We start from the raw sequence: 12091 nt of genomic DNA on the forward strand, positions 1-12091 counted from the left end.
GAGGCAACAGGAGGCAAAGAATGATGCCCTGCGATCCTTGGCGGCGGAAGGACGTGCACCAAACAGCTCTCCACCTAGGGCCCAACCGCCACTACATTTACCCAGTGTGCAGTTAGGGAGATATAGCGTCCCTGGCCGTGCTTACTGGTCTACAGATCTGTGGTTAGGTGGACCTTGCCACAGATGGCGTTGCGCAGTGCACACTTGATTTTATCCGATACTTGGTTGTGCAGGGAGGGCACGACTCTCCTGGAGAAGTAGTGGCGGCTGGGAACGACGTACTGTGGGACAGCAAGCGACATGAGCTGTTTGAAGCTGTCTGTCTCCACCAGCCTGAATGACAGCATTTCAAAGGCCAGCAATTTAGAAATGCTGCCATTCATGGCCAGGGATCGAGGGTGGCTAGGTGGGAATTTACGCTTTCTCTCAAAGGTTTGTGAGATGGAGAGCTGAACGCTTCCGTGTGACATGGTGGAGATGCTTGGTGACGGAGGTGGTGTTGTTGGTGGCACATCCTCTGTTTGCTGGGCGGCAGGTGCCAACGTTCCTCCAGAGGCGGAGGAAGAGGCCGAGGCAGCAGCAGAAGAGGGAGCAGGAGGGGCCTGAGCCCTTTCTTGGTTTTGAAGGTGCTTACTCCACTGCAGCCCGTGTCTCGCATGTAGATGCCTGGTCATGCAGGTTGTGCTAAGGTTCAGAATGTTAATGCCTTGCTTCAGGCTCTGATGGCACAGCGTGCAAACCACTCGGGTCTTGTCGTCAGCACATTGTGTGAAGAAGTTCCATGCCAGGGAACTCCTTGAAGTTGCCTTTGGTGTGCTCGGGCCCTGGTGACGGTGGCCAGTAGCAGGCGAACTGTTTTGGCGATGGCTGCTCTGCTTTTGTACCCTGCTCCCACTTTTGCAACGCTGTTGGCTCGGTCTCACCACTGCCTCTTCCTCCGAACTCTGAAAGTCAGTGGCATGACCTTTATTCCATGTGGGATCTAGGACCTCATCGTCTCCTGCATTGTCTTCCACCCAGTCCTCCTCCCTGACCTCCTTTTCGGTCTGCACACTGCAGAAAGACGCAGCAGTTGGCACCTGTGTTTCGTCATCATCAGAGATGTGCTGAGGTGGTATTCCCATGTCCTCATCAGGAAACATAAGTGGTTGTGCATCAGAGCATTCTATGTCTTCCACCCCTGGGGAAGGGCTAGGTGGATGCCCTTTGGAAACCCTGCCAGCAGAGTCTTCAAACAGCATAAGAGACTGCTGCATGACTTGAGGCTCAGACAGGTTCCCCGGTATGCACGGGGGTGATGTGACAGACTGATGGGCATGGGTTTCAGGCGCCACCTGTGCGCTTTCTGCAGAAGACTGGGTGGGAGATAATGTGAAAGTGCTTGATCCACTGTCAGCCACCCAATTGACTAGCGCCTGTACTTGCTCAGGCCTTACCATCTTTAGAACGGCATTAGGCCCGACCAAATATCGCTGTAGATTCTGGCGGCTACTGGGACCTGAGGTAGTAAGTTCAGTAGGACGTGTAGCTGTGGCAGAACGGTCACGATCTCTCCCTGCACCAGAGGCTCCACCAACACCACCACCACCACGACCATGACCGCGTCCCTTATTAGATGTTTGCCTCATAGTTAGCGTTCAAAAAGCAAAGTAAAAAGTGGTTAAGTATGTTAAAAATAATTAACCGCCAATATAAACCCTGATGTAGGGTATTGCACTCTATTATTATTTTTTTAACTCTATATGTGCAGTATATCAGAGGGTTTTTTCACACCAGTAAAGAAAACGCCTTATTTCTGGCCTAAATGTGACAGTCACTTATGCACGTCTATTCCTAGATGTGCACTATATCAGAGGCTTTTTTCACCCCAGTAACCAAAAAGCCGTATTTATGGCCTAAATGTGACAGTCACTTATGCTTGTCTAATCCCAGATGTGCAGTATATTAGAGGGTTCTTTCACCCTAACCAAAAAGCTGTATTTCTGTCCTAAATGTGACAGTCACTTATGCACATGTAATCCCAGATGTGCAGTATATGAGAGGCTTTTTTCACCCCAGTATGCCAAAGCCGTATTTATGGCTTAAATGTGACAGTCACTTATGCACATGTAATCCCAGATGTGCAGCATATGAGAGACTTTTTTCACCCCAGTAACCAAAAACCCGTATTTATGGCCTAAATGTGACAGTCACTTATGCTTGTCTAATCCCATATGTGCAGTATATTAGAGGTTTTTTTCACCCTAACCAAAAAGCTGTATTTCTGTCCTAAATGAGACAGTCACTTATGCTTGTCTAATCCCAGATGTGCAGTATATTAGAGTTTTTTTTTTTACCCTAACCAAAAAGCTGTATTTCTGTCCTAAATGTGACAGTCACTTATGCACGTGTAATCCCAGATGTGCAGTATATGAGAGTCTTTTTTCACCCCAGTATGCCAAAGCCATATTTACGGCCTAAATGTGACAGTCACTTATGCTTGTCTAATCCCAGATGTGCAGTATATTAAAGTTTTTTTTCACCCTAACCAAAAAGCTGTATTTCTGTCCTAAATGTGACAGTCACTTATGCACGTGTAATCACAGATGTGCAGTATATCAGAGGGTTTTTTCACCCCAGTAAGAAAAAAGCTGTATTTCTGTCCTAAATGTGACAGTGACTTATGCACGTGTAATCACAGATGTGCTGTATATTAGAGGTTTTTTTCACCCTAACCAAAAAGCTGTATTTCTGTCCTAAATGTGACAGTCACTTATGCTTGTCTAATCCCAGATATGCAGTATATTAGAGGGTTTTTTCACCCCAGTATGCCAAAGCTGTATTTCTGGACTTGCAGATAGCCTATGCTGGTGCACTATCATTGCATAAAATGGCTGCCGATCAGGTATTGATATTGACGAAATGAAGAAAAAAAAGTTTGTTTTCAGCAGTAGGTGGCTAAGGGCAGGCTTAAAAAAATTGTGCACTGCACCCACAAAACACTTTTTCTGTAGATCGCTGAGTACATAAACCAGTTCTTGATAAGATCGCTCCCTGATCTCTCCCTCACAGCCTCTCCCTACACTAATCTGAGCAGAGTGACGGGCGACTCTAAGTGACTCCAGCTTAAATAGAGGCTGGGTCACATGCTGCAGTTGGCCAATCACAGCCATGCCAATAGTAGGCATGGCTGTGATGGCCTTTTGGGGCAAATAGTTTGCAGCTTTTCAAAAAGTGCCATAAAAATCGCCGAACACCGAACCCAAACTTTTACGTAAATGTTCGGGTTCGGGTTCCGGGTGCCGAAAAACCTAAAGTTCGGTACGAACCCGAACTTTACAGTTTGGGTTCACTCAACTCTAGTTATCAGCTGATATAACATAGATGTCTACAGAACCTGTTCTATTAAATCTTTATACAAGTAGGGCTCTCCGTTGTGCGTCTCATTTTTCCTTCCTTCTGACAGATCAGAAGACGGGTTAAATAAATGATGATGTCATACAAGCCAAAATGGCTAAATAGTGGCCCAGTCATGAAGTGGGGAGGGTGGGAACAGCATGAGTGGCCCAATGACATAGTCTGTAGGTGGCGGCAGTATCAGGAGGCTAAGTGGCACAATGACAGTGTAGTGGTGGCGGCAGCATCAGGAGGCCACAGATTGGCTAGGTGACATAGTGTGGAGGTGGCGGCAGCATCAGGAGGCCACAGAGTGGCACAATGACAGAGTGTGGAGGTGGCAGTAGCATGAGGAGGCCACAGCGTGGCACGATGACAGAGTGTGGAGATAGGTGGCAATACCAGTTCCCGATGAAGATGGTGGGTGAAAGAAGGAACACTTTCCATCAGATGTGTGGCATCAGGTTGGTGGCAGCATCAGAATAGTATCTGAGATAGGTAGCCAGAAGAAACCATTCTCTTTTGTCAAAGTGTTGGTGTGGCACCATGGATGATCTAGTCTGATGCATCAGGCATTTGTGGGTAGAAATCCTGGCTGATCCACGCCTGATTCATCTTGACAAAAATCTGTCTCTCCACATTTTGGGTGGACAGGCGAGTTCTTCTTGGGGTAACTATGGCCCCCGCCGTACTAAACACCCACTCTGATGCCACTCTACTGGCCGGGCAGGACAGCTTTTCCAGGGCAAACTCTGCTAGTTGCGGTCACAAATCCAGTTTGGCTGCCCAGTAGTCGAGCGGATCTTTAATGTGGGTTGGCAGGGTGCTGTCCAAGTATGCCACCACATGCTGGTTCAGGTCCTGCTCTATGTCGAGCTGTTGGTGAATAGTTTCTTCACTGTGCGGGTGAAGGAAGCTGCTCATCAGCGACTCTAGACTCAGGCTGCAGCTGATTAAACTGGTACTGCTCCTGCCACCCCACCCCTCCCCAGCAGCCATGGCAGTGGAACGTTAGTGCAGAGAGCCTCCCTGGTCAGACATGCGAGCGGATGGATGGATGGCACAGATAGGCAGCGGCCAACTGACGACAAAGGATTAGTGTTGAGCGAACAGTTCGAGCATAGTTCGGGTCCGTACCGAATTTTGGGGTGTTCGTGACACGGACCCGAACCCAAACTTTTTCGTAAAAGTTCGGGTTCGGGTTCGTCGTCCGGCATGTATTTTGGCGCATTTTGAAAGACTGCAAAGCAGCCAATCAACATGCATCATACTACTTGCCCTAAGATGCCATCGCAGCCATGCCTACTATTGGCAAGGCTGTGATTGGCCAAGTGCAGCATGTGACTCAGCCTCTTTATAAGCTTGTGCGCACGTCGGGACGTGCTCACTCCCGATGTGAATAGAACAGGGATAGACGCAGCTGATGCTAGGGCGAGAATAGGCAGGGATAATTGAATAACTGGAAGCAAATTTCTCTCCTCCACCTGTGATTCATCTGAACAACTGCAGCTGAGCTGCTTTTTTGATAGGGATTGGCTATTTTTAGAGTGGCCAGAGTGATTTTTCCATCCACATGTACCTGGGCTGACCGCCGGCCGCCATTTTGCGACTTGTAGTGCTGCAGCAGAAGCTGCCACAGTGTGCATTCCAAAGCTCCAAACAAGTCAGACATCTACACCTGGGATTCAGACCAATAGCGATTTAGCAGCACAGTCCAAGGCTATTTTTTTTAAAGGTTGTGCAGACCATTTTGTGGCACATGTTACTGGGCTGATAGGCGGCGGCCATCTTGGGACTAGTGCTGCAGCACAATCTCTCCCAACGTCCATTAATCACTTGTAATAGTGGTCTGTGCCATAGAAATCCTACATCAGGGACTTGGGTGTGCTTGTGTCACCCCTACTAATACCAGTCCACCTGTAATCCATACAGTGAAAAGCCATAAAGTATTCCAGTGAGGGAATTTTTTTTTTATTTAAAAAAGGCCAAGTTAGTTTATCTGGCGTTCAATATACTAGATACAGTTAGGCCTGCGTTTCATACATCTGGAATTAGCAAACTAATGTGCTGGGGTTGGGAAAACATATATGTACCCATACTAGAATCTGTCAAAGAAAGCGGTACTCACATATAACAGTCATTCCATCTGTAATCCATACAGTCAAAAGACTGAAAGTATTCCAGTGAGGGGATTTTTTTTATTTAAAAAAGGCCAAGTTAGTTTATCTGGCGTTCAATATACTAGATACAGTTAGGCCTGCGTTTCATACATCTGGAATTAGCAAACTAATGTGCTGGGGTTGGGAAAACATATATGTACCCATACTAGAATCTGTCAAAGAAAGCGGTACTCACATATAACAGTCATTCCATCTGTAATCCATACAGTCAAAAGACTGAAAGTATTCCAGTGAGGGGATTTTTTTTATTTAAAAAAGGCCAAGTTAGTTTATCTGGCGTTCAATATACTAGATACAGTTAGGCCTGCGTTTCATACATCTGGAATTAGCAAACTAATGTGCTGGGGTTGGGAAAACATATATGTACCCATACTAGAATCTGTCAAAGAAAGCGGTACTCACATATAACAGTCATTCCATCTGTAATCCATACAGTCAAAAGACTGAAAGTATTCCAGTGAGGGAATTTTTTATTTATTTAAAAAAGGCCAAGTTAGTTTATCTGGCGTTCAATATACTAGATACAGTTAGGCCTGCGTTTCATACATCTGGAATTAGCAAACTAATGTGCTGGGGTTGGGAAAACATATATGTACCCATACTAGAATCTGTCAAAGAAAGCGGTACTCACATATAACAGTCATTCCATCTGTAATCCATACAGTCAAAAGACTGAAAGTATTCCAGTGAGGGAATTTTTTTTTTATTTAAAAAAGGCCAAGTTAGTTTATCTGGCGTTCAATATACTAGATACAGTTAGGCCTGCGTTTCATATATCTGGAATTAGCAAACTAATGTGCTGGGGTTGGGAAAACATATATGTACCCATACTAGAATCTGTCAAAGAAAGCGGTACTCACATATAACAGTCATTCCATCTGTAATCCATACAGTCAAAAGACTGAAAGTATTCCAGTGAGGGGATTTTTTTTATTTAAAAAAGGCCAAGTTAGTTTATCTGGCGTTCAATATACTAGATACAGTTAGGCCTGCGTTTCATACATCTGGAATTAGCAAACTAATGTGCTGGGGTTGGGAAAACATATATGTACCCATACTAGAATCTGTCAAAGAAAGCGGGTACTCACATATAACAGTCATTCCATCTGTAATCCATACAGTCAAAAGACTGAAAGTATTCCAGTGAGGGGATTTTTTTTATTTAAAAAAGGCCAAGTTAGTGTATCTGGCGTTCAATATACTAGATACAGTTAGGCCTGCGTTTCATACATCTGGAATTAGCAAACTAATGTGCTGGGGTTGGGAAAACATATATGTACCCATACTAGAATCTGTCAAAGAAAGCGGTACTCACATATAACAGTCATTCCATCTGTAATCCATACAGTCAAAAGACTGAAAGTATTCCAGTGAGGGGATTTTTTTTATTTAAAAAAGGCCAAGTTAGTTTATCTGGCGTTCAATATACTAGATACAGTTAGGCCTGCGTTTCATACATCTGGAATTAGCAAACTAATGTGCTGGGGTTGGGAAAACATATATGTACCCATACTAGAATCTGTCAAAGAAAGCGGTACTCACATATAACAGTCATTCCATCTGTAATCCATACAGTCAAAAGACTGAAAGTATTCCAGTGAGGGAATTTTTTTTTTATTTAAAAAAGGCAAAGTTAGTTTATCTGGCGTTCAATATACTAGATACAGTTAGGCCTGCGTTTCATACATCTGGAATTAGCAAACTAATGTGCTGGGGTTGGGAAAACATATATGTACCCATACTAGAATCTGTCAAAGAAAGCGGTACTCACATATAACAGTCATTCCATCTGTAATCCATACAGTCAAAAGACTGAAAGTATTCCAGTGAGGGAATTTTTTTTTTATTTAAAAAAGGCCAAGTTAGTTTATCTGGCGTTCAATATACTAGATACAGTTAGGCCTGCGTTTCATACATCTGGAATTAGCAAACTAATGTGCTGGGGTTGGGAAAACATATATGTAACCATACTAGAATCTGTCAAAGAAAGCGGTACTCACATATAACAGTCTTTCCATCTGTAATCCATACAGTCAAAAGACTGAAAGTATTCCAGTGAGGGGATTTTGCTTATAAAAAATAATATATTTCATTGTGGTGCGAGTTGAATCGCAACAATGAAGAAAAATACTATTAAGGGACGAGGACGCGGTCGTGGTGGTGTCCGTGGAGCCTCTGTTGCTGGTAGAGGACGTGGCCGTTCAGCCCCAGGCGCACACAGTAGGGAACGAACTCCCTCAACTAGCCGGCAGAATGTACCGCAATATCTCGTGGGGCCCAATGCCGCTCTTAGGATGGTAAGGCCTGAGCAGGTACAGGCATTAATCGATTGGGTGGCCGACAGTGCTTCTAGCACGTTCACCACATGGTCTTCCACCCAGTCTTCTGCGGAAAGCGCACAGGTGGCACCTGAAAACCAAGCCCATCAGTCTGTCACATCACCCCCAAGCATATCAGGGAAACGGTCTGAGCCACAAGTTATGCAGCAGTCTCTTCTTCTGTTTGAAGACTCTGCTTCCAGGGTTTCCCAGGGGCATCCACCTAGCCCTTCCCCAGTGGAGGAAGACATACCATGCACTGACGCACAACCACTTATGTCTCCAGATGAAGAGGACATGGGAATACCACCACAGCAGAGTCACCGACTCTCTGATGATGACGAAACACAGGTGCCCACTGCCGCGTCTTTTTGCAGTGTGCAGACTGAACAGGAGGAGGTCAGGGAGGGAGACTGGGTGGAAGACGATGCAGAGGACGATGAGGTCTTAGACCCCACATGGACTGAAGGTCGTGGCGATGACTTTCACAGTTCAGAGGAAGAGGTAGTGGTGAGACCGAGACAACAGCGAAGCCAAAGAGGGAGCAGGGGGCTAAAGCAGACGAGCCGCCGCCCCCAGAGTTCGCCTGCTACTGGACATCGCCAACAGGGACCCAGCCCCACAAAGGCAGCTTCAAAGAGTTCCCTGGCATGGCACTTCTTTAAACAATGTCCTACCGACAAGACCCGAGTGACTTGCACGCTCTGCCATCAGAGCCTGAGGCGAGGCATTAACGTTCTGAACCTCAGCACAACCTGCATGACCAGGCATCTACATGCAAAGCATGAACTGCAGTGGGGTACACACCTTAAAAACCAGGCACTCGCTGAGGCTCCCCCTGCTCCCTCTACCGCTGCTGCCTCGGCTTCCGCCTCGAGAGGAATGTTGCCACCTGCCGAGCAGCAAACAGAGGATGTGCCACCGACACCACCACCACCGCCACCGTCAACTAGCGTCTCCACTATATCACACAGCAGCGTTCAGCTCTCAATATCTCAAACCTTAGAGAGGAAGCGCAAATTCCCCCCGAGTCACCCTCGAGCCCTTGGCCTGAACGCCAGCATTTCTAAACTGCTGGCCTTTGAAATGCTGTCATTCCGGCTGGTGGACACAGACAGCTTCAAACAGCTGATGGCCATGGCTGTCCCGCAGTATGTGGTTCCCAGCCGCCACTACTTCTCCAAGACAGCCGTGCCTTCCCTGCACATGCAAGTGTCTGATAAAATCAAGTGTGCACTGCGCAACGCCATTTGTGGCAAGGTCCACCTAACCACAGATACGTGGACCAGTAAGCACGGCCAGGGACGCTATATCTCACTAACTGCACACTGGATGAATGTAGTGGCGGCTGGGCCCCCGGCGGACAGTTCCTTGGCGCACGTCCTTCCGCCCCCTAGGATCGCAGGGCATCATTCTCTGCCTCCTGTAGCCTCCTCCTCCTACTCGGCTTCCTCCTCCACTGCTTCCACCAGCTCATCCGGTCAGCCACACACCTTCACCACCAACTTCAGCACAGCCCGGGGTAAACGTCAGCAGGCCATTCTGAAACTCATATGTTTGGGGGACAGGCCCCACAGCGCAAAGGAGTTGTGGCGGGGTATTGAACAACAGACCGACGAGTGGTTTCTGCCGGTGGGCCTCAAGCCAGGCCTGGTGGTATGCGATAATGGGCAAAATCTCGTGGCAGCTCTGGGACTAGCCGGTTTGACGCACATCCCTTGCCTGGCGCATGTGCTGAACTTGGTGGTGCAGAGGTTCATTCACCACTACCCCAACATGTCAGAGCTGCTGCATAAAGTGCGGGCCGTCTGTGCGCGCTTCCGCCGTTCACATCCTGCCGCTGCTCGCCTGTCTGCGCTACAGCGGAACTTCGGCCTTCCCGCTCACCGCCTCATATGCGACGTGCCCACCCGGTGGAACTCCACCTTGCACATGCTGGAGAGACTGTGCGAGCAGCAGCAGGCCATAGTGGAGTTTCAGCTGCAGCACGCTCGCGTCAGTCGTACTGCCGAACAGCACCACTTCACCACCAATGATTGGGCCTCCATGCGAGACCTGTGTGCCCTGCTGCGCTGTTTCGAGTACTCCACCAACATGGCCAGTGGCGATGACACTGTTATCAGCGTTACAATACCACTTCTATGTCTCCTTGAGAAAACACTTAGGGCAATGATGTTAGAGGAGGTGGCCCAGGTGGAGGAGGAGGAGGAGGATGAGGGCTCGTTTCTAACACTTTCGGGCCAGTCTGTTCGAAGTGGCTCAGAGGGAGGTTTGTTTAAGCAGCAGAGGACAGGTTCACAAGTCGCCAGCCAAGGCACTGTACTGGAGGACGAGGAGGATGAGGAGGAGGAGGTGGAGGGGGACGAGGATGACGCAAGTTCACAGCGGGGTGGCAGCCCAGGCCTATCACTGGTGCGTGGCTGGGGGGATACGGTGGACGATGACGATACGCCTCCCACAGAGGACAGCTTGTCCTTACCCATGGGTAGCCTGGCCCACATGAGCGAATATATGCTCCAATGCCTGCGCAACGACAGCAGAGTTGCCCACGTTTTAACGTGTGCAGACTACTGGGTGGCCACCCTGCTGGATCCCCGGTATAAAGACAATGTGCCCACTTTAATTCCTGAACTGGAGCGCGACCGTAAGATGCGCGAGTACAAGCGCACGCTGATAGAGGCGCTCTTGAGAGCATTCCCACATGTCACAGGGGAACAGGTGGAAGGTGAAGGCAGAGGAGTGGCAAGAGGTCGCCAACGCAGCTGTGTCACGGCCAGCTCATCTGAGGGCAGGGTTAGCATGGCAGAAATGTGGAAAAGTTTTGTCTCCACGCCACAGCTATCTGCACCGACACCTGATACGGAACGTGTTAGCAGGAGGCAGCATTTCACTAACATGGTTGAACAGTATGTCTGCACACCCCTCCACATCCTGACGGATGGTTCGGCCCCATTCAACTACTGGGTTTCGAAATTGTCCACGTGGCCAGAGTTAGCATGTTATGCCTTGGAGGTGCTTTCCTGCCCGGCGGCCAGCGTTTTATCTGAACGCGTATTCAGCACGGCAGGGGGCGTCATTACTGACAAGCGCAGCCGCCTGTCCACAGCCAACGTGGACAAGCTGACCTTCATAAAGATGAACCAGGCATGGATCCCACAGGACCTGTCCCTCCCTTGTGCAGAGTAGTCCTTATTAACTGCCTAAAACATGTCTTGTTGTGCTACGGGCCACTTCTTTATTTGATACAAATTTTATGAAACCCACAGTTGAATGAAACTCTTCTCTGTCTGGGCGCCGGGGCCTAACCAGATGAAAGTGGCCGGTTAAACTAACGGGTGACATGAAGCCATAACCTCTGCCATGCTACCTCTGTCTTCTGTCTGGGTGCTGAGGACTAAGTCAAATAAAGCGGTCTTCTGCTGTGCTGGGGGATATGAAGCTAATCTCTGACCTCTCTCCTCTGTCTGGGTCCAAAGGCCTAAATCACTGAAAGAGGCCTTCTCCTGTGGTGTGTGATATGATGCCAGAATATGTGCTGTGGGGCCTCTCTCCTCTTCCTGGGTGCAGGGGTCAAATAAACTAAATTGTGGCCTACTCCTGTGGTGGTTGATATGATGCCTGATTCTCTGATGTGGAACCTCTCTCCTCTGTTTGGGTGAAGGGGTCAAAGTAACTAAATGGTGGCTTCTCCTGTGGTGGCTGATATGATGACAGAATATGTGCTGTGGTGCCTCTCTCCTCTTCCTGGGTGCAGGGGTCAAAGTAACTCAATGGTGGCTTCTCCTGTGGTGGCTGATATGATGCCAGAATATGTGCTGTGGTGCCTCTCTCCTCTTCCTGGGTGCGGGGGTCAAAGTAACTCAATGGTGGCTTCTCCTGTGGTGGCTGATATGATGCCAGAATATGTGCTGTGGGGCCTCTCTCCTCTTCCTGGGTGCAGGGGTCAAAGTAACTCAATGGTGGCTTCTCCTGTGGTGGCTGATATGATGCCAGAATATGTGCTGTGGTGCCTCTCTCCTCTTCCTGGGTGCGGGGGTCAAAGTAACTCAATGGTGGCTTCTCCTGTGGTGGCTGATATGATGCCAGAATATGTGCTGTGGTGCCTCTCTCCTCTTCCTGGGTGCGGGGGTCAAAGTAACTCAATGGTGGCTTCTCCTGTGGTGGCTGATATGATGCCAGAATATGTGCTGTGGTGTCTCTCTCCTCTTCCTGGGTGCA

Source organism: Bufo bufo, chromosome 2 (genome assembly GCF_905171765.1).
Source record: "Bufo bufo chromosome 2, aBufBuf1.1, whole genome shotgun sequence".
NCBI classification, from domain to species: domain Eukaryota; kingdom Metazoa; phylum Chordata; class Amphibia; order Anura; family Bufonidae; genus Bufo; species Bufo bufo.